General features: G+C 36.5%; 1 long non-coding RNA gene across 1 annotated transcript; it reads right to left on the reverse strand.

Annotated features, from left to right (window-relative positions):
• Window positions 1-5: 5 nt before the first annotated feature.
• Window positions 6-24,638, reverse strand: LOC310895911. Its single transcript, XR_014581047.1, has 3 exons — window positions 23,584-24,638; window positions 23,298-23,488; window positions 6-1,161 (listed from the first exon to the last, which is right to left on the reverse strand). It is a non-coding gene; the product is annotated as an uncharacterized lncRNA (long non-coding RNA).

Genomic DNA, 24,638 nt, shown 5'->3' on the forward strand with positions numbered 1-24,638 from the left:
TGAGAAGGGGCTAAACCAGAACATGGCTAAGATTAACAACTAGTCTGTAGGAGGAAAGACGTGAGGACCATTTTATTTTTAGGTAATACATAACACATCAATCAATCACTGGTCCGTTACTGAGGGCTGTATTATCTCTAGACTTGTCACTTATCTACTGAGTTTTATTTTAACAATTTTACATCTAAGAGAAGGACTTATTACAGAAATGAACATATTTTGCAGCTTTTATTATGTCTCTCCTGTTGGTGTGTTTCATGGGGACCTTTTGGAGCATGGCCTAGATATGGCAAAGGGATAGAAAAACATTCATCTCAAGATCATCAGCTTAAATTCAGTACACCTAAAGTTACCTGAAGAAAATCCTTGCAGTTACTTTTGAGTAAAAATGTTTACATTATTGGACATGGCTGAAGTGATGGTAAATGACATTGCAAATGCATTTTTAGTTAACTGGAGTATCTGGATTTAGTAGAAACACGACAACTAGGAGCTTTTAGAGTCTGACTAAAGCACAAGTTGATGCTGAAGTGCAGAGGATTGATGGGGGGAAAAAAAAAAAAAGAGAGAACGAAAGGGGACATAGGAGGGAAACGGAACCAGAAGGTCAAGGGAGGTGATCCTCCCCCTCTACTCAGGCCTGGTGAGGCCACACCTGGAGTATTGTGTCCAGTTCTGGGCTTCCCAGTACAAGAGGGACATAGAACTACTGAAGAGAGTCCGGAGGAGGGCTAAGAAGATGATTAGAGGACTGGAGCACCTGTTGTATGAGGACAGGCTGAGGGAGCTGGGCCTGTGTAGCCTGGAAAAGAGAAGACTGAGGGGAGACCTCATTAATGTGTATAAATATCTGAGGGGAGGGTGTCGAGGGGATGGAGCAAGTTTCTTTTCAGTTGTGCCCAGCAACAAGCTGAGAGATAACAGACACAAACTGAAGCACAGGAAGTTCAGGCTGAATATGAGAGGGCATTCCTTTATTGTGTGGGTGACAGAGCACTGGAACAGGTTGCCCAGAGAGGTTGTGGAGTCTCCTTCTCCGGCGATATTCAAAACCTGCCCAGATGCCATCCTGTGCAACGTTCTCTAGGTGATCCTGCTCAGCAGAGGGGCTGGACTAGATGATCTTCAGAGGTCTCTTCCAACCGCGCCCATTCTGTAATTCTGTGAAAGAAAAGGAACATCCACACATCTAAGACATGCTACTGTTTCGAACAGTAACTTCTCAAAACCTCTGAACAAGGACTGTTGTTTATGGTCTTTGCTGAGCTGATTACTGTGTTTTATATCTCCAGTAGATCTATCCTCTCCTGACATATATAAAACAAGCATTCCTCTACCAACCTCCTGAAAATTCCTAGTGCACCATTTTGCGCAGGGATCACAGATTACATAACATTTACACAAATCATTACTTCTAATGGCTTGTATCTCTGCTCCAGGAGATACATTGTGAGACATTCCTTCTCCCTTGCCCCCACCAAAGGACAAGGAATGTTAAAATTGGTGCTGGCACATCATAACACACTGTGCTAATCACAGAGCTATGTGAGGTAACTACCTTTTACCCTTTTTGTGGATAACTGTCACTGTGAGCAAGAAGTGTAAAAGCCACATGGGCCAAAGAAGAGCAGAAGAGCAGATGGTAGCTGTTCAGCTGGTCCGATGGGCAAAATCCTGTCTTGTGTGGCTGCTTTCAGAATTATTCTTGGTTTGTTTCAGTTTCTTTATCCAATAAGAAGCAAATACAAACTCCATCAGCAGCCCAGGAAACAGAACAGTTTACTGGGCAAGTGCTTTTATCAGGTAAATGTGCAAAAAAAAGCACTCTGGCTCCCATCTTTTTTGAGCATAGTCCCTGCAGGAGACAGCATTTCAGAAGTGCTTCCACATTAACTATTGATTGATTTGGGCATCCTTGCACTTACTGTACCTACTTACAGCTGTCAATCTCACCTTGCACTGAACTGAAATTAGCTTTGCAAATTCTGTTTTTTCATGCCCTGAGGATGCAGGTGTTCCATACCGCGTCACAACACTTGAGTACTTTCATTTGAGCAAGATTTAAATTGTAGTAATTCACCACGAACCCCAAAAACAACTTCAAGAGTTAGGCATAAAACTAATTTCAATATCTGTTTTTAAAGCTTTTTCATCAAACGAGTTCCTGGCCTAGAAAAAATACGTCAATTAAAAAAATACATCAATTAAAAATATATACCTATACACATATAAATAGAAGCTTCTTATATTGACTGAGTTATTTCAAATATTTATACAATAAACACAATATTAGTAATTAAGCCATCTTCATTTGGGGCTATCTTTACATATTTTACAGTTGGAAATGCATTTCTTTAGGGCACAACTCTCTAAAATTCATTAAAATACTTATTTCCTCACAGGAATTTTGTTGCTCTTAGGACATCATATAAACAAAGAAAAACACCCACACCAGATTATTCAACACACCACAGAAGAGGAATTTCTCTCCCAGTGTGAAATGCTTCTCATCTGAGTTACCATATGCCTCCTACTCTTTATTACATTTTTCCATCTCCTCTAGCATAAACATTTCCGTCTATTAACAACCTTTCAAATTCTTTACACTTTAAATATTGTATAGCAACACATGCTATACAGAATCTATGTTACTTTTATTGCACTCTTGGTACAAATTCAGAGCTGCCAAGAGTAGAATCTCACGTCAGGGTAGGAAACATATACCTGCTCAGCTACAAAATTTTATATGCAATAAATCCTGTCAAATTCTATATAAACCTCCACATTAGTATTGTTATGCTAGAGCACTTCCTCTGATTTCTCTTTATAACTTTCTTCAAAATGCTTCTGACATTAAAAAAAAAAAAAAGAAAGAAAAAAAAAACAGTTGTAAGAAGAAACTGTATTAGCTACCTTATCTTAAAGTCAAAACAGAGCAGCTGGACAATATTCCTGAACTACAGATTTAACCAGCTAGAGCATAGCCAGTAAAATGAGTGAAGTCCCATTAAAGTCTGTACCTGGTTCCTTCTTGTGCCTTAATAATAGTGAGAAAATAGACAAACTCTGTTTCAACAGCCTGCTAAGGAGGCAGTAAAAACCTGAATCTATATCAGATTTATGATCCAATTGTTTTTTGTTGTTGTTGTTTTTTAGTAAGGACAGTTAGTTTCCATGAGACCTTTCATTTTGTAATAAATATTTTTTGTATTCCCTTTCTAAAGAAAAAATGACATTTTTGAATCAGTGTTTCTGTGTGAAATCTTTCTTTCTGCTTAAATAAACACCATAACCTTACATCCATAATTTGAATGAACAAAAATATATATAAATTTGAAGATTTATATATATATATATATATAAAAATTTGAAGACTTGAAGAAACCATCAATTAAAACGGCCTCGTATTATTACAAAAGTGTAAGTTGTGATATTACAAAAATCAACTTTTTTTTTCCTTTTTTTGAAATGATAAAAAGAAATTTTGGATTGCATTTCTGCATTAATCATTTATAGTAGGAAGTCTTGGCATTCATATTTAAATATTCTATGTAAAGCTCTGCATGTTTCTATAGACCTAGTCAATAATACTGATGAATAAGTAATAAAAAAGATATATTATTCCTGGAAAAAAGATAAATAAATAAATAAGGAAAAGTAATTGAATGTTTCTACTAAATTGATAATTAAGAGAAAGAATGAATTTTCAAAATTCTAGTTACTTGGTTTATAAATGGGGATAATTAAATTTAAATCCAGATTATAAACAAGAATTAGATCTGTAAACATATAATTTTCATTAAACTAACATTCACATTTCCTTAGAATACTTTTACCATGATTTAAAGATTCATTTCATTTTTACTTTCCACAAGTCCCCAGTGATTTTCCACCATCTTTCATAGCAAAGAGTTAACAAAACTACAAATTGAAAATATATTTAGAAGAATGCTGGGCTTTTCTTAGATCATAAAACAATAGACATATAAAATAATATACCTCTTGTTTTGGATTTATGCCATTAATTAAGAAATTAAGAGGAGGCCTAAAACAAAAATCAATTATCACATATTTTCTAGTTCTGAAGTTTTTTCATACTCTTTTCAAGCACCAGAAACTTTGCTTAAACTTTGTTTAAAATATACTAAGATGTCAAATATCTCCATTCCTCTCCTTTAAGCAAGATTTTTATTTTTTTTTAACAGATTTTGAACAGGTTTTATACTGAAGTTGCAGTAGCCTACTCCTAAGTTAAATACTGTAGCATAAAGTGGTGGAGCAGTGAGAACGTTTCTTTTCTCTTGTGCCTCTAATACAAGCAGATGCAATAACACACAGGTGAAAACTGGTCAGAAAATAGTTTACTGAAAATTGAGGATAAGAAAGAAGTAAACAGGCAAAGCTAGACAAGGGAAGGCATGTCATTACAAATGGCACTGAAGACTGCACCCTGACCTCCATCACAGCTGCTGAGCCCTTTGGCCAGCTACAGACAGCTAGGAAGGCACTAGACCTGAAGAACCACTGGCTAAATCAAGGTGATTTGGAGATTTGGACCCTCTTCACTGCATCTGAAACAGGCTGAGTCATCTTTATTGTGATTTTTATTAATAAAAAGTTTTCAGTAATTGCTGAGTTCTAGCAGTAGTACTCACTGTCATGTTTTGAAGGGCTTGGCATAGCTTTTCATCAGATTTCCCTGCATGAAATGTGTGTGTAAATGGTGCATCTGCATCACACCTACTGCACAGAGGTCTTGTACCTGCTCAGTGGATTTCTCATGTTTCAGATGCATCATTTGAGTGGTTATCTGCTGTATAGTTAATTAGCCTGGAACATCCTATACCTGGGATTTTCAGGATATGTGGACTACATCAGATTAGAGTATTCCTTTTACTGCCTAGGTAAAACTTTGAGCATCATATTTAATGAATATGATATTTTATGAATATATTTTATGAATATAATATATGATACGATAGAGATGAGATATGACAGTACAGTCCTACACAGAATATTTCCATTCTTATCTTCTAAGATGTACGGTAACAGAAAGGAAACCATAAGTAACAACTGTTTTATGTTATTTTAACTAACTATGCATATTTACTTATATATATATTTATATATAAAAACAATTTGTGTGCTTAAAAATGTTTACACATTTATGCCTTTTAAATGTTGAGGATTGCAATATAGCACACCCCAATTTAGATAAATGTGGTTCTGAGCCTGTATTACTCTCATTCACTCCAGTGTAACTGAAGGTTAAAAAATAACAAAATCATCCTTAATGGAAAAACAATACAAAATCAGAATAAGGTCCTCTGTTTATAAACATTAAAAAATAATAATAATAATAATGCTCTTAATTCTCTGCCACAGTTTTTCTCCCATGGTAAAGAAAGAATAATCTTCTTCCTAAATATGATATTAAGCAGAATTAAAAAACATCCATGGTTAAGTAAACCTTCTGAATTGGGTGTAATTGGTTATTTAAATGAAAACGCAGACTTTAAATTATATTTTTCAAGTTAATACTATATTATAGAACTTATCAGCTAATTAAGGAGAAACCTGCCCCTTAAAATAACATAAGGCTTGCAATACTTATCTTAGAGCATAAATGCATATAAAACTTTGTTTTTAAACTACCAAAAACGTTAGCAGTTCTTTTATTCTTAACTTGTCATTCAATTACACATTAATGAACTCTGTAGAGTTACAGCTTATCATTTAATGTTTACAATTTCTGTTCTTGCAATTTTAAAGATCATATATTATTGAAATTAGTGTTACAAAAATAATAAGTGGACATTAGTGGTAATACATGGTCATTTTGCTGTAAAACATTATGCAAATAAGCATATTCCTTTCTTTAACATTAAAATCAAACAGTAATTCAATTTAATTGTAATCACGCAGTTCAGTTAATTATGTCTTTTACAGTGCTACTGTTAGTCTGTACAATTTCGCTCTATACGTGCTCAAGTTTTACTCCACAGTTCATCTGAATTTACATTTTAAATCTTCCATGCATGAAACAACTACCATTTATAGGAATGAAATGTGTTTGCAGCGGCTGCAAAAGATGTGTACTGTAATTCTCTGGCACTGGGCAGAATACAATATTTAGTAATTTAGACGAGCCTATCTATGTAAGTTCAAGATCAAAGGCGTTAACTACATTGTTGCAGGATACATCTAACCTCTTATTTTCCACACAAAATGATAAAAAGGATAGTCCTATGGTCAAGCATTTGCTTCAACAATACATTTCAGTTTGCTTTAAAGGCTCTGATTCAGCTGGACTACAAGCATTATTTAAAATTATTCTGATTGCTTGCTTTAACTCCAAGTCTAGTTCAAGACTCTCTGAACTTTGGAATACAATTACCCCTGAAAATAATACAGGACTAGTAGTAATTCATGAGACTAAGGAACAAATATGGACAAAGGTGTAAAAGTTTATTTTTTTTCTTCCAAAATATTAAAGACAATTTTATCTCACTTTAACTGTTTCTTGAAACTAGCAACAAGGTACATTTTGTTTTAACTGGCTAGTGGATAATTCTAGTCATTATTCAATATACTGTATGCTATATATTTATAGGACATTCATAATTCTTAACTACTACTTAGGCTATATGATTCAAAACCCTTATACCAGCATATATACTGATTTTCCAAGTCTAATGATAGATATACACTGGCATTGTAAATATCATAATAGATTGTATATTTCAATTGATTCAATTTAGTGAATGGAGAGCACCTTATAAACTTATCATATGATTCACAATTACTTGTTTTCATTATTTTTATGAACAATGAAAGATGTGACTGAAGTTTTGAATGTTCTAAGTAAAAATACTCTTAGTACTTTAGCTGCTTTAAGAAAGAGTTTTGTTAGGACAGTAGAGAATCATTATGCTTTCTTGGTTAATTTTATGCATTATTAAATCTAATGTTCTCTGCCACTGCAACTTATGATATTCAAAACCAGTGTTTCTTTGCAAATTGAAAAGTTGAATCTATAAGATCAAGATGCAGTACAGGATGCAAAAACACGTGTATTTATCATAGAACCACTGAATAGTTTGGGTTGGACCTTTATTCCTCTAATTCCTCTGCCACGGGTAGTGATACGTCTTACTAGACCAGGTTGCTCAAAGCCCCATCCAACCTGATCTTGAACACTTCCAGGGATGGGGCATCCACAGCTTCTCTAAGCAATCTGTGCCAGTGCCTCATACCACCCTCAGAGTAAAGAATTTCTTCTGAATATCTCATCAAAATCTACCCTTTTCTAGTTTAAAACCATTTCTCCTTCTTACTACACTCCCTGAAAAAGAGTCCTTGTCTGGCTTTCCTGTAGGCCCCCTTTAGGTATTGGAAGGTCTCTATAAGATCTCCACAGAGCCTTCTCTTCTGCAGGCTGAACAACCCCCAACTCCTTCAGCCTCTCTTCATAGGAGAATGGGTGCTCCAGCCCTTTGGTCATCTTCATGGCTCTCCTCTGGACTCATTCTAATACTTCCATGTCCTTCATGTGCTGGGGGCCCCAAGGCTGAACACAGTACTCAAAGTGGAGTCTCACAAGAGCAGAGTAGAGGGGAAGAATCACCTCCCTTGACCTGCTGGTCACACTTCTTTTCTTGCAGCCCAGGACACAGCTGGCTTTCTTTCACATTGCTGTCCCATGTCGAGCTTTCCATCAACCAACACCCCGAGTCCTTCTCTTCAGGGCTGTTTTCAATCCACCCTCTGCCCAGCCTGTATGTGTGTTTAGGATTGCCCCAACCCAGATACTGAGGAACACCACTTGTTACTGATCTCCATGATCAGCCCTTAGTGAAGTCATGTTGACTGTCACCAATCAGCTCCTTATTTTCCATGTGCCCTAGCACAGCTTTCAGGATGATCTGCTCCATGCTCTTGCCAGGCACAGAGGTGAGACTGGCCTGTAGCTACCCAGGTCTTCCTTTTTTCCCTTCTTAAAAATGGGGGTTCTGTTTCCCCTCTTCCAGTCAGTGGGAACTTAACTGGACTGCCACGACTTCTCAAATGTGATGAACAGTGGCTTAGAAACTACATCCACTAGTTCCTTCAGGACCCATGGATGTATCTCATCAGGTCCCATGGACTTGTGCACCAATATAAGTGTGCTAGTTGCCTATTCTAGGATTACTTGGATTCTATTCTTGGATTATTCTTCTTTCTTAAGTAAATAGGTATTGGCTGGTAAGCGGAATTTCCCTCTGGATTGTATTGACTGGTTACCATCTAGTTTAAAGACCTAGTGCACATACAGACACCTAGGATATGAATCCTAAATTAAAAACATGATTAAAAATGTTAGTCCAGTGACATCCGTGATACCTCTGAATATCTGAGACATGATATAACTGGCAGATACAAAACAGGACTGATGGTTAGGAGCACCCATATGTGGGTGTGGGTGAGGCTGTGGTGGTTTAACTAAGCTAATTGTGGTGGTTTAAGCTAAGCTCCATGATCACTGCTCTCTCACTCCCCCTCCTCAAAGGGAAAGGAGGAGAAAAATATGATGAGAAGGACTCAAGAGTTGAGATAAGGACAGGGAGATCACTCAACAATTATTGTCATAGGCAAAACAAACTCAGCACAAGGAGATTAATGAAATGTATCACCTATTACTAACAAGCTAGAGCAGTGAGAAACAACAAAACCAAACAAACTAAAAGCATCTTCTCCCCCCCCACCCTCTTCTACCTCCTCCCCCATGTGGCACAGGGGAACGGGGGCTGTGGTCAGTCCCTAACGTTTCATCTCCACTGCTTCTTCATGGTAACTCTCTGCCCCTATTCCATGTGGGGTCCGTCCCACGGGATGCCATAATTCCCAAACTGATCCTGTGCGGGCTTCCCAGAAGCAGCAGCTCTTCAAGAACTGCTCCAACATGGGTCCGTACCACAGTGGCCTTCCTTGTGGAGCAAACTGCTCCAACATGGGTCCCCCATGGGCGGCAGCTCCTCCCAGATCCCCTGCTCCTGCGTGGGCTCCTGTCCACGGGCTGCAGCTCCGGCCCGGGGCCTGCTCCTGTGGGGGCTCTCCATGGGCCGCAGCCTCCTCCAGGCCACATCCACCTGCTCCACCGGGGGCTCCTCCACGGGCTGCAGCGTGGAGATCTGCTCCGTGTGGGACCCATGGGCTGCAGGGGGACAGCAGGGCCCCACCAGGGGCCTCTCCACAGACTGAAGGGGAACTTCAGCTCTAGCACCTGGAACACCTCATTCCCCTACTTCTGCACTTACCTTGGTGTCTGCAAGGCTGTTTCTCACTCACACTCCCAGCTGCTGTGGCACAGCGTTTTTGTTTGTTTGTTTTCCCTGCTCTTAAATCTGCTCTCCCAGAGGCGCAAATAAAATCATTCATTGGCTCAGCTCTGGCCAGTGGCCAGTCCCTTTGGAGCCAGCTGAAACTGGCCCTTATCTAACATGGGGCAGCTTCTGGACTCCTCACAGAGGCCATCCCTGCGGCCACCTGCTCCCAAAACCTTGCCATGTAAACCCGGTACAGAGGCTTTCAGGGATATGTGAGGATGCCTCAAAAGGTGGAAGGGGTTGTGCTGAAGTAATTGATTTCTAATCTTACAAGGTAGACAACCCAAAACCAGAAGTCTCAGTTTCGACCTGAACCCCACTGTAAATTTTGGCTACAATGACCTAATATCTATGACTAAAGTTTAAGGAATTAATTTATTAAATAGTTAAACTGTGAGATAACATGGTTATTTTAAAAAAACAGTGTCCCTTCTGTTATGTGTACTTGCCTCAATGCAAGATCACATTTGTTTCAGTCACTTTGAATGACTGAGCCTTCAACTATACTATCTAAAAGCTTAAGCTTAATTAGAAATCCTAAACATGCTGAAGTAAATCTTCTGGGATCCAGTATCCAAAGTCTGTGCCATCATTTTAAGCCTTTATGAGTTATTTTTCGAAGGGAAACAAAAGAGAAAAAAATCCATCCAGCCTACCATGGAGGCATGACAGACAGGTATAGGTTCAGTCAGAGGCTAGACTAGATTAACAAGGACAATTTAGAGAAACAGATCTGTGTATGGAAATATGTATATATTATCGTTTTCAGATATCTACTTTCCAACTCATAGAGAAATCAGTTCCTGTTACGTACACTGATTTTGCAAGAAACCTTCAGTTTTTTTTAAAGAAGAATTTAGAAATAAAAAAGGTAGAGATGGTTATAAGTAACCCTCTAAAACTGTGCATGTAAATACAGAATAACATCCCCTTTGAAAGGAAAATCATCCATTTCCAATTGAAAATAATATTTCACACAGTATTTCCTGTAACTCAACAGTTGGATCTATGTGAATATATCCAGATAAGTGATATCTGAATCATCATATATTCCATAATATAAACACTCTTTGAGGAAAAGAAAAAATTTAATTGAAATTTTTTAATGTATTTATTTTTCCTAGATATGAGTACTCCCAGGATTTGACAGAATAAACCAAATACTATATTTTGAGGCAGTGTACTTCAAAGAGGACTATTCTGTGGAATCTCTGTTTTGACTAAAAATATTACAAATCGCATAGAAGAAAACAGGAGGAAAGATGAATCAGCTTCTGGAGGGGTATATCTCGATACCAGAAAAAAACAAGCTTGGTAGGTGCTTAACAGTTAGCCAGCTAAAATATGGACTCAGCTCTTACTATTTATCCAGCACTTAATAGATTTGAATTGTGAGGAACAGGAGTTGAGCTTTTAGTGATAATAATACCTAGTTATGATACAAATGTGATTCTTGTCTTCTAGAAAGAATCTCTTTCCCAGTTTTGATATTAAAAGAGATGAAGTTGATAAAGAGCATGAGAGAAATAAATCATAGACTCATTGAATCGTTAGGGTTGGAAAATCATTAAGGTTGGATGATCTTCAAGATTATCTGGTCCAACCATCACCCTACACCAATGTCACCCACTAAACCATGTCCCTAAGCACCAGATCCAACCTTTCATTGAACACCCCCAGGGAAAGTGACTCCACCACTTCCCTGGGCAACCCGTTCCAATGCCTGACTACTCTTTCCGAGAAGAAATTTCTCCTAATTTCCAACCTAATATTACAGAATATAAATGAATAACTTAGTTCTCAAACTGTTTCAATTCCTGTTAAAACTGTATAAATGCTTTTCAATTCAGTAGTCCAACCTAAAAGCTAAATCCAGGATATTTACTATACTTGTGCAAGTGGGCAAAAATTGCTAAATGTCTAACAATGTCCTATTTTCTGAGTGAGATTTTGAACCAAGAGTAACAATTGTTTGCTGAAAGTATCTCTGCATTGGAAAAATTCTTTCAGAGATTTATAGCTTGTCACAAAAAGCTCACTCTGATAACACTGATCATGTTCCAAAATATGAGCATATTTGATGCTCAAAATTAATACATATATGCACACTTGACAGTTCCCTGTAACAGTTAGGAAATGTCAATATTTTTTAAGATTGTGAAGGATGAGAAATTAGATAGCTAGAAGGTTTTTGTTTGTTTTGTTTTTTGTTTGTTTTTTAGGTGGTGTTAATGAAATTGCAATATGTGTAGCGAAGTTGGCTTTAGAACTAATATAGGTTAAGATATTTATATTCAAGAAGCCTAAAGTAATACTTGACATGATCACGCTCAATTGGACAAGCTTAGCATGACAATCAATATATTCATGAAGTATAATTGGAAAATAAATTTTAGCTAATAGGATCCTGTGAAGAAAACACCATTTACAAGTTTTAGAAAATAATACCAGCAACAGTACCAGTTATACCACTACTTAACTCTCCCCATTCAAAGTAACACTGGAACATATCTTTTACACAACTACTAACCAGATTTTATTTTTCTTCAAAATGCATAAGCTGTTTTATTCAACATTGGATTGTGATATAACTATGCAAATGTAAGCACAAACAAGTTTTTCAAACCCCTATTTCAAATGGAAGATTTTATCTTTATTACAAAAACAGAATGGCTGGTAAACTATGGATTTACAGGAGCTAAGGGAGCCATTGATTTCAAAAGAGCTAGCATGTTTTCCTGAGATCTCTTTAACAGCTAGAGGTATTGTATGGTATTATAAACTCTTTCTGTAACATTGGGGTCTTGTAGTACTGATATAAAGCTCTATTATTTGAAAGAAGCACAAGTACTACTCTCTAACATGCTTTTGACATTTGAATTCTGACAAGTTCCTCTGTGGTATCAACACTTGTAGCCTTGCCGTCAGCAATCAGTTTGGTCTGTTAACTAAAGCTGTGACTTAGTCGTTACCTTCTACAGAATATATCTTAATGAAAAAAAGTCAAACACTTTTCTGAAAACTTTTAATAGCCTATACTTTACCAGCAACTGGCTGTTAGAAAATATTGCCACCTACTTTCCACTTCTAAAACACTGGCTTTCTAAATTAGTTTTCTGCTTTGTGTAACTGCAGCTGCTTTCTCCCAACCACATGTCACATCACATGTAATTGGACTTGGCTTATTATATAACTAAGGCATACAGCCTACATCTTATGCCTTTTCTATTTTCTATACACCTTATACAGTACTTTTAATGATATCCTTAGAGAGCTGGTCAAAGAGCTTGGGGGTGGAAATGTGCTAGTGACTGTAGGTTCAGCCCAAGCTAAGAAGGAGCTCAGGGTAGGATTTGTGGTATTTTGTTTGTTAGTTCTCACTTAAAAAGTCTCCCTTCAGAGTAATAAGATGAGCATCAAATTCTGCCTCACATTTGACAGACATGCAGTAAAGTCTCCCTTGGGCTGTAAAATATAATGAAAAAGAGCCCCCAAAAAAATGGTAATATAACAAACATAATTGTAATCACTGAATCATCCCGGACATATCTGTAAAGGAGAATGAAAATAGAATAAACTGCTATTAAAAAATAATTTATATTTAACATATACTTTGATTTGACGAAACTTATCAATTCTTTGTAATCAGTGCTACTGAAGATCAACAGCTTTGTGTATATATATTTCTTCTTTATTCTTTCCTATACTGTAGCCACAGAGAATGAAATTTTAAAAATAATAAATAAATAAATAAACAGTAAAAATGTTTGTATATGGAATCTCTAGTAAACTGAGTATGAACAGCATGCTGTCTCAGAACATTTGACTACCCTATATTAAATGGAATCTATGGCAACAATTTATATGTTTTGGTAATAGTTGCTATTTATAGCTCTGGAGAATAACCAGTATATCTGAACCTAAACTCACATAAATATCTAAAAAGATGACCTACTTTTGAAGAATTCAAGGCAATATTTGGGTCTTAAAGTAGAGTTAAATATCCAGCCTTAGAAGCTCAGCATTGAAAAATTTGAATTTAGCACATTATAGAAATTGGTCCATCAGGAATCATAATCAAGTATTAACTAGTAGTTTAGATATTATCAGATATTTGATTACTAGACATATGCAGATCTGATATATAAACCACTCTGAATACATTCAGTCAGTAATGGTAGAATGAGCAACCATACTTCAATGAGATGATTATATCTACCAAAGTTATTTTAAAAAGGAGAAATAAAAACATTGCAATAGGCCTCTTCTTCAAAGAGACTGTATTCTGCTTTGAAATTAAACACATTATGATTATGTAGCATCTACAGTCCATTATATTTTAACTACTTTTTATATGACTAACTTGTCCTCTTAACAAATCAGTCTCTTACTTATTCCATATTGATTTAGTTTTTGCTTTTTACATTTTCAGATCCAATTAAATAATACCAGAGGATAAAGAGGGTAAATTTGGTCATGAAAAGTCTCTGCAACTCAATTTACCATTATGATTACATTATCTATTACTTGCTGAAAGAAAATCTGCAGAAACGTACCAAACAACAAAGTTGTTGTTTAGAAACTGCTAGAAAGAAATATAATATATAAAAATAAAAAGAAACTATTCTTTTAATCCCCAATCTGGGAAAAAAATAAGTATGGGGAAAAAAAAAAAAAAAAAGAAGTTACGTTATTATTATACAAGTTACCTTATTATTATAATTACTACTGTAAGGAACAACATTTACCAACAGAGGTTGAATATCACCACTAGCTACAGTAAAAGGAATAGTCATCAGTAGATTTAAACCTAGATTAGCAATACAGCCTCTTGCAATGGTTAACCATTGCATAGCTGGGTTTCCTGTATGTCTGTGTCCTAGTTTGTGCATGAGGCTTTGAAAATATCCTTGAACCCAGCACTGAGATTTAGATTCTTCCATCTGAGAATGTCTACATGTCAGAAAATGGTGAAAGGTCTACAGCATTTTCTGATTTGAAGCTCTCTCAGTTTTTCCTGGTCTAACTAGAAGTGTCATGCATGCTGGTCTAAAGAGGCAAGCTCCTAAATGCTTCCAATGAAGTCTAGAACTTCATTGCAACTTGGGTGCTTTTTCACCACAAGTCTCCACTTACATGGTGCACAACTTCTAAAACACATGCACTGAATTTGCTTTCTCTAGTATGCATGACAGAGCTGAGAGTCTCTGTCACCTCTTCCTTACAGGATTTATAAGATGATACAGACATTAGATAAGAGGAAAAAAAGAAAAAAAGAAAAAAAAAATATCAAGAACAGAAACACAGGTTTCTCTCCTTCTGGATTAGTTGGCTATCTTATTCTGTTTATTGATGTCTTCTTCTCGGAGGCTGTGCCATAACCAGGTGAGAAATGGGATTTATGATTTGACACCTTCATTTCAAGAGCTAACGTGAACAGGAATTCCCAATTCTTAACAGTGATCTCTATCCTTAGCCTACCTGGCAGAAAGTTATACTGTCTGTCTCTTAAAAGCAAATGTATAAAACAAGGAGACAGCTCCAGCACTTCCCCAGTCCTTTTATCCCCTTATACATAGCAAACTCTCCTCAGCACATTGCTTTTCTGTTCTGACCCTTCAGTTACTCGAATCTCGCAGTTACAGAGACTACAGAAGGAGACCAAAGGTACTTGGCCTTATACATCAGTCAAGTTTCCTGTTACATTGCAGCTCACTAAAAAAAAAGTCACAAGATATGGGGAAAGTGGAATTACAGAAACATAATGGTAATTTTTAAAACACTTGAAGAATATTTTCATTTACTTATACACAAGCAAAATTCTGAACTTTTGAATTTGAAACTTTGAATTTCTGATCTATCTACTCAAGCTTCATCAAAGAGGTAACCTATGGAATAGCTTTCTGTGACAATTTGAACAGGCAGAGAAACAAGACGCTTTGTATCTATCACTGCACACATAAATCCTACTTCCACTGTTCCATCTTTGTCTTAAAGTCTTTTCACTACTTCTTTTTCCAGCAGAAATCATGTAAAGAATACAACCACAAACAAAAGCAAACTTTGAACTTGAAGTGTAATATAAAATTAATAAGCCACTATTTATTTTTATTATGATGAGAAAAACAAACAAACAAAACTACATAAGGAACATAATTAAAGATTCTGAATGGTAAGAATTAATAATCTACTCAAGTACTTTTTCTAATTATAATCCCTGAGTAGGCACATAATCCAAATGACCTGAACAAGTTGCATCTTCTGTTTCTCCTACAATATGTTGCACGACCTTAGTACCTTTTGAAAAAAAGTCACATATTTTGTGTTTTCAGTTCCACATGCTAAGGTACTCTGCATGCAGGTAACAGATTAAGACCTTTGTACAGCTAATCATATGACCAAGGAGAACAAAATCCTCCTGGAGACTGGGTTGAATATATAAAATATAGAAAGAAAGAAAAAAAAAAAGCATCACTTGCTTTACATGAAATGTAAAACGTTTTGCTTTAAAGAAACTCCCAGAAAAAAAAAAAAAAAAAAAAAAAAAGATTTCAGAAAGTATCTCACAAGTTACTGTCCTGGTTCCAGTTAGGACAGAGTTAATTTTTCCTCATAGTAGCTGGTAGGGTGCTATGTTTTGGATTAGGATGAGAAGAGCGCTGATAACATGCTGATGTTTTAATTGTTGCAGAGCAGTGTTTACACCAGGCCAAGGACTTTTCGGCTTCTCGCTCTGTCCTGCCAGCGAGCAGGCTAGGGGTGCAGCAGGAGCTGGGAGGGGACAGACCCAGGACAGCTGACCCAAACTGGCCAAAGGGGTATTCCATACCATCTGACGTCATGCTAAACAATATATAGGGGTGGCTGGCCGGGGTGGGGGGCCGGCTGCTCGGGGATAGGCTGGGCATCGGTCAGCAGGTGGTGAGCAACTGCATTGTGCATCACTTGTTTCGTACACATATTATTATTATTAATACTATTATCATTATCACTATTATTATTATTATTGTTATTATTATATTCCTGTCTTAATAAACTGTCTTTATCTCAACTCACCGGCTTCACTTTCCCGTTTCTCTCCCCCATCCCAGAGAGGGAGGGGGGAGGGTGAGCGAACGGCTGAGTGGTGTTTAGCTGCCGGCCGGGTTAAACCACAACAGTTACATACAATTTGTTTTATGTGAAGGAAGGCACTAGACAGTAACAGTGTTCTCAGTGTTTGAACTTACTCCAGAGTCAGTTCTTTGATTTCTGGAACAATGTCACACCATACACATATCGAATGCTGATGAATAAATAGTGCTAATATTTATGGCTGTCCAGACATTTTATATTCAGTTGCCGGTTCCTCACTAACTATAGTTAAAGTTTATTATAACATTCACAATTTATTTTATAAAGATATAAATATTTATATACTGAAATTGAATTGTGAAAAGAGTACAGAAAGAGCAGAAATTCTCAGACAGTGGTATAGTTAACACTGGCTTCATATGGAGCCCAAAACTGATAGTAATCTGAAGTATATATCAGAATGGAGAATATATGTTGGTTTTATTAAGGATGGAATATCAGCTACTTTCTCCTTCGTGTATGCATGCATTAGGTAAGTCATAAGAATTTGCTGTGTTAAAGCAAAATTTACTATTGTTTGATGAGCCTAATGCTTAAAAGATCAGAAGTCCATTACAACAGCTACCAGCTAAACAGTAAACCAAATCAACAACTTTTACTAAGCTATGTTAATTTATCTATAAAAAATCATAAATATGCAAAAGTGTACATTCATAATTTCCTGCAGACCAATTCTGACAGCTAACATAATCAGGAAAATTATGTTAAAGATTAAGCTTAGAGTTACAAGAGTTATCCCCACACGTATTTCATTTTCTTTTATATAGTTTTTCCATTAAAGCTATTTAAATCTACCATGCACATTTAATTCTGAACAATCAAATACAATGTAATAATTTCCCTTCTGAAAAAGTATCAAAGATAAGAGAAAATGTAATCCCAATGGTGTTTTATGCTGAGCACTGTAGTTTATATAGTAAGGCAAATTAATATAAACAGCCACATCATCAGACATTTTACATTGATATTGATGCCTTTTAATATCCTCTCACATGGCTACAAGTGCTAATTCATGCAACTTTTCTGCTTTCAACACCACTACCACTGCATCAACATGTCATCTAAATAACTGTAATTAAGCATTCTCCGTAGCTGCTGATTACAGTATGCTGATGAACATTCCCACTGGATTTAGCAGCTTCTTTCATAACAACGACAATAATCATCTCATATTATAATGTCTGTACTTCTGAAGACTTCTTAAATAATCTAAAATTTAAATTGTACAGACTGTTGATTATTGCAATCTAAAGTTCAACAGGAGCTTAATCAAAAAGGTTCAAGTATCCCATTGCTGACATCTATTAAGCAATATGGTAATATATATCTCAGGAAATAAATACTTAATCTACTTGGTCATTCAACCTAAGTAAACCTTTTACAAATGTCCATTTCCCTCTTAAAAGAGCCCTGGAATGTTATTTATTTATTTATTTATTTATTTGGAAACAAACAAATTTTTCTTTCTCTTGTATCTTCAGTGAGGATCTCATAAGGTCCTTGTAACTTTGCATTGAGAAGAATGATATTCAGAAAGCCAAAGCGCATAATGATATCTCTTTGCTATTTTGATTATAGTTTTGAAAGCTAATGGATCCCATTTCTTTGAACTGAAACCACACAAGTTCAGTTGTGAGGTAGTCACCTGGACCAGCCTACTGTCTGTGATGACGCAAGCTCTCTTCAAACTGTATAACTCACATTGTTTTCTTGCTGTTATACAAGCACTGAAAAAGTATTCTGCTCAAGGAGTTGGAACTCCTTAGCTTATGCCATCACAGAAGACTTAAGAGGCTATTCTTTTCAAATGTGTACTTCAGTAGAAAGAAGTATTTTAATTTTGTTTCCTAAATTGGGATTTATATTCCATAGTCACATATTTTGTTAAATCATATCTAAAAATGCAAGTCTGTCATGGATTTCTCTACAATCAGTGAGAAACATACCTTGTGACATGACATTCACACAAGAAAGACTAGTACAGACCCTGTGCTACCAATTTCTGACAATTTATAGAAACAAATAATGATTCACCACCACGAATAGTGCAGGGCATAACATATCTTAGCAAAACTGCCCTCTAAATGTTCTTCCTTCACATTCTCATTAGAAATTTTATACACACACACATACATATGTAGTATTATTTTGCTAACCTATTTTTTAAAATTACATATATATTCTTTCTGTGTCTGGATGAAAGTTGTTTCTCTGCCACTTCATTTCTCCATCTGAGACACCTCTTTTTTAGAATGCTCTTAATGCCCATCTATGTCAAAAGACAAAAGACAGATATCATTGAGAGAGAATATCTACTGAACCATTCTAGAAATTCTCCTGGTGTAATAAGGCCATTTAACTCCATTTAAATCATTTTTGCTAAGCCTGTGATGGTCTGGTTTGAGTTATCTTCTCTGTGTATTTATTTTGACCACATTATTTCTTTGCAAATAAAGGATAATGAAGAAGTAAATATGTAAGAGCTATGTATTATATGTAATGTATATTTCACGAGAAATACAAGATTTTATTGGAATGTATCTTATATACTGTGAAAAATGGTGATCTTCCTCGTTACAGTTTCTTGGTATCGCATCAAGAAAGCTATCTGTTGCTTCTTACAAGTTTTCTTCAAGAAAATTATCTCAAACCACATAAAAAATAAAATGCCTGAGATGTGCATATACGTGTGTTCATGCATGTATTTATATATATATTTATATATTTTTTTGTTCATTTGTGAGGTGTATTAAAAGCTCATTGTCAGATCTTTGAAACTGTAGACATGGAATTGAAGCATGTTATATGGTTGGATCATTTGCAGGATCTGTTTTTAATGTCATTTTCAATCTGTCTTTTTCATATCTTTCTATCCAATTCAAATGCATTAGCAAAATGGCAATGTTCTTCCAACAGGGAAACACATCTCCGTTGTATAACCAGAAGAATCTTTAAATCTTACATTGACAAAGTGTTTGAAAGGTACAGAAGGAAACAGGGTTAGGAAAATTAAGAGATTTCATCCTAAAGAAAGAAGTATTACTCATTCTTTAAAGCAAACTGATTTCAGCAAATCCATTTTGGTATGTAAATACACAGGAGCAATTGATATAGAAAAGATACAGAGGCAAAAACCTGGTAATATCTTTCCACACCACCTCTTCCACTTTCTGCATTACTTTTGTTCAGTATAAAGATGCTCTGGCCTTCTCTAACTGTTACCATTCAAAGCTTTTTTGAGAGATTCTGTTGACCTTTAAGTTCCAGGCAGCAGCTAAGTTTACCTACTGTAGCATATCCATATGAATGGTCTCAGGGAAAAAAAAAAAAAAAAGGAAAAAAAAATAGGTCATTTTTGCCCTTTAATTCCCTGTAATACAAGAGAAAAGAGTAAGGGTGGAAGGAAATCAATCGCAACTTATCCCTTGACGAATATCAGCAAACACTGTGTCACAAAACCAATGTGAAGAAATGGAGTATGGATTTTCTGCTGACATTTGTAAAGTGTTTGTGTCAAAGTATTTTTCTAATATAGCAAAGGTTACAGTTTAACAAATTAAAGCACATGTTTCTTTTGAACTGACATGCTGGTCATTTAGGTTAATTTAAATGCCTTGTGTTTTTCTAATAAATTCTTAACTTAACCTACTGTCATTATGGCTACTCTGCATTAATCTGCCGTAAGTAATTTTTTCATCAAAATTAGCTGAATGACAACAGCATAATAGTATATGACTTTATCTATTTGGAGGAAATACTATATGCCACTTAAAATGTGCCCAGAAGAGAATTTGCATTGCAAAAACATAAGCAAAGATTTAGTTTTAATATCTATTATTTCTGAGAGCCCAAATGCACTTAGTTATTTAGTTCAAGCACTCCTGTAATATCAATGTTCCTGTGAGTTACAACTTCAGTCATTATATTTCCTAACAATGACAAAACCTCTCTTTGTTTTTGTAATCTCCATGACTGAGTTTAATTTAAACTAGTTTAATATTTTTAAAATATTGTGTGATTATAGCTTATAATGAATACAGCTTAAAAAAAAGTTGTCATTGGACTGTTGCGCAGCAATGGAGTAATGATCATTCTAGGAAATTACTTCCACTTTAACTAATAAGTGAACACCAAATATGATTTTGAAAGTCATTCTTTATGATTTACTCACAATTTCTTTTGCTCATATGTGCTTTCATTCTATTTTGTGTATGAAATAAGAAACGTTGTTTTAGAAGACATACATTTTCCTAATAATCAAAACCATGAGAGGATTCTCCTTTTTTTCACTCATAAGATGTCATCCTTTTCTATATTGTTTGCAATATTATTTACCCTAGTGATGTAACAGCTTTTGAAATAAGCTAATAAAGCAATTAGTATCTTTCTGGATTACAACACAGGATCCTGCTTTCAGTGGTGATTCCCTCCATCTCCCAAGACCATTCTCATGGGGAATGTTACTAATTCACACAGATGAATTTTGGACTGAACGTCTCTGCTGATCCTCTTGGAAAACTGGTAATGAAGAGTAAGCACAGCCTAAAAGAGAGGTTTAATCCCTGTTTGACAGGCCTAGTACTTTCAGATTCTCTCTTTTAAGGAGGCCACATGTCAGCCATTTTTATATGGCAGCTTGCATTTCCCTTGCACGTTTTTCCCGTCCATATGCTAGAAAGATCAAGTGGAAAAGTGAGCCTACATCATGCATTGCTCTGCTGTCAAGGAGGTTCTTCTCTTTTATATCCTCTGAAGGCAGTCATCATGACAGGCAGTTGCTAGAGAATGAGCAGAAGGAACCTCTCTCCTTCCCTCCTGCCTTTTTCTCTTTCCCTCTGACCAAGGAAATCTAAGCAGTTTTGGCATAGGTACTGCATTTGTTTCATTCAGCTTCATATGAGATATTTCATGTCATTCACTCAGAAATGTTGATTCCAAACTGTAGGGCTGTGTGAACCTCCCTATTACTTACTACCACAGGATAGTGATCACTGAGATGATAAAAACTAGGCAAATTAGTAGGTAGGTGTTGTCCAACAGGTCACTGCATAAGAATGGTTTCACTCATTTCGTTAGCTGTTATCCCTACAACTTTAAGTGAGCATCTTTAATAAATTAATTATTTACAGTACTCTATATGACCAAAATGTTGTTTTTTTTTTTCATTTTGCATTGTCAAAAGTGCCCAGAGCAGAATAATAAAAGTGAAAAATGTATGTATTTTTTCTTTCTATTTTTATTAAATACATGAGAGCTTTAGGCAATTCAACACTCCCAAACTTTCAACATCTACTTAAACCTTCACAGATTTTGCCTAACTCTGCACTTACATACACATAAAGCTTACTGTGAAGGGTTATATGAGAGGTCTTTCAAGAAAATGAACTGTGCTAAAGAGGGTAAGCAAAATCTTCCTATTTCCAATTCTTTCTATTGTTCTCTCTATTGTTCATAAAGAGGGTGAGACCATGTATTCTCAGGATTCCTTCAGAGATGAACAGAAGCCTGCTTCATTCAGTGTATGTTATATGAACAACAGTTGTGCAATATGTCTCTGCATAATACAACAAACTGCCTTTTCACACAATAGTTTCCACATTATTCCCTGATGAATATAATAGCAAGAATCATTCATTACAATAAAAATTATGTAACTCTAAAAACCAAGAACATACAAAGAATCAACGTACTGTGTAGCAATAATCAATCAACTACTGAGCAGTCCATGCTAATATGAATTTGTGGGCGCCCTTGTCACAAATCTTGTATAAAAGCAATAAATTCTTAGACCTGGTTGTGTCATGTTCTGGGGTTCAAGCATACCATGGCTTTATAACAGAAGGCAAAAAGTCTGAAATTACAGTCACTTACCTTTAATTATTCTCAAACATTGCTTTATTTTTAATATAGCAGTTTTCATCCACCTTTAAAAAGTAATATAACCATTTTCAAACGAATGAATCTGCTTCAGTAAGGACCCTACTAATTGTAGTTGACAGAAGTTAAAAAAAAATCTGGTTCACACTCAGGATTGATATTGTAATTATCTATGTTGGAGGATAAAATGTTACCACAAATATTGAGGTAAAGTGTTCCAAAGTGCAAGTAATTAGACCAAGACTGTACAAGTAGCGGCTAACACAGAGATACCATGATGAATCGCTTGCTGTAAGTTGTTCAGATATAAAGCAGTTTCCATTTTATTAACCTTATAAAATATGAATATTTTCCTTCTTTGAAACTCAGGAACTGGTTCTTATATAGTGCAAGAAACAGCATCTGTATATTTAGTTTAATTTGCTTAATCTCTTCAATACAGTATTCTCCAATGACAGGTTACATATATACATGTATGTATGAAGTAGTGATTTATAGTGAATTTAAGAAATAGGGAATTAGGGAATTTTCAATGAAATGCTCTTCATTCCAAAAATACAGTTTTGTCAAAATACAAATGGTGTGTACTCAGAAACTTGCTAACCAGCAAATTTTGCTATTCAGACTTGTTTACTGAGTTCAGGAGAGATTATTCTGGCCAAAATAAGGAACTAAAGGAATAAGCAGGGCATGAATATGAGATATAGGACAGCGAGATTACTCATTAGGAAAGATGATGAGGGAAATAGACTTTTTTTCCTCACAGCTGGTTAGCCTCCTGATCATGGTCTTTGGCCTTCCAGGAGGACAATTTTTGATGACATGTTTTTGTTATTATAAAAGTAAACCACCAAAACTCTTCAGAAATTCTCAATTTCATTTCAGTTTTGTACATGAATTCAGAATTTTTGAGTTACTCACCAAGGTGATTGGCTCCGGGGCAAACGCGTTCTGCAGTGGAGCGGGGAATCACGGTGTGCAGGGGTTTCCTGCATCGAGACCACTCAAGGCAGCCGAGGGTGCCACCAGGACACAGCAGCCCTTGCAAGGGTCGCTCACAAGGCTTGGGCAGAGCCAGGAGCATCCACCCCTCTGCCGTACAAAGGCAGCCCCTGGGGAGCGTGGCAAACAGAGTGGTGTGGCAGTTTGCATGGCAATGCACACCAGCAAGGTGAGGTATCCCTCCCCACTCAGGAGACCAGCTCACCTATCGACTACCTCCCAGACAGCAAATCCAGCTATGGCCTCCACCAGGCAGAAAGCTCTTACCAAAAGACTGTGGCAACCCAGATTGACTGCCTGCCAAAAAATGCGGCTGTTCGGGTCTCTGGCTGCAGGGAGTGCCTGAGCCTGTTGCTGCCAATAGAGAGTGGAAGAGATACCACCTGTGTAAGGTGCGAGCATGTGGATGATCTGGTCAGCCTGGTGGCAGAGCTCAAGGAGGAGGAGGTGGAGAGATTAAGGACTATCAGGGAGAGTGAGCAGGAGTTAGACGGGTGGAGCAACTCCCTGCCATGCCTGAAAGAAAGGCACTGGGGTGATACACCCCAAATAGTGGTGGACCTCCTGTCCTGCCACTGTTGGACAGTGGGAGGGGACTTCAGAGATGGGGAGGAATGGAAACAGATCCCTGCTTGGTGTCGCAGGCAAGCCCCCTCCCTACCCACTTTGCCTTCCCAGGTGCCCTTACAAAATAGGTTTGAGGCTTTGGAGCTTGAAGGATGGGTAGGTGAGGATGTGGTGGAAGGTCCACCCAGGAGGTTGTCTAGGGCAAGGAAGTCGCCTCAAGATAGCCTCCATCAAGACGGAAAATGAGCAGTTGCTGTAGATGACTCCCTTCTGAGGGAAACCGAGGGCCCATATGTCAGCCTGACCCTACCCGTAGGGAAGTCTGCTGCCTCCCTTAGACCCTGGTCAGGGACATTACCACAAAACTTCCTGGCTTGGTTTGCCCCTCCAGTTACTGATAATTCAGGCTGGCAGCAATTAAGTCACTGAGAGAAGCCTGAAGGCTATCAAAAGGGAATTCAGGGAAATGAAGCTGTTAGTGGATGAAGTAGGAGTACAGGTGTTGTTTTCCTCTATCCCTTCAGTGGCAGGAAGGGATAATGAGAGGACACAGAAAACCCAGTTGATAAATACTGGCTGAGAGGCTGGTGCCATAGCAGGAATTTATTTTATTTTATTTTATTTTATTTTATTTTATTTTATTTTATTTTATTTTATTTTATTTTATTTTGTTTTGTTTTTGACCATGGGGCA

This window comes from Anser anser (genome assembly GCF_964211835.1).
Source record: "Anser anser genome assembly, chromosome: 3".
NCBI classification, from domain to species: Eukaryota; Metazoa; Chordata; class Aves; order Anseriformes; family Anatidae; genus Anser; species Anser anser.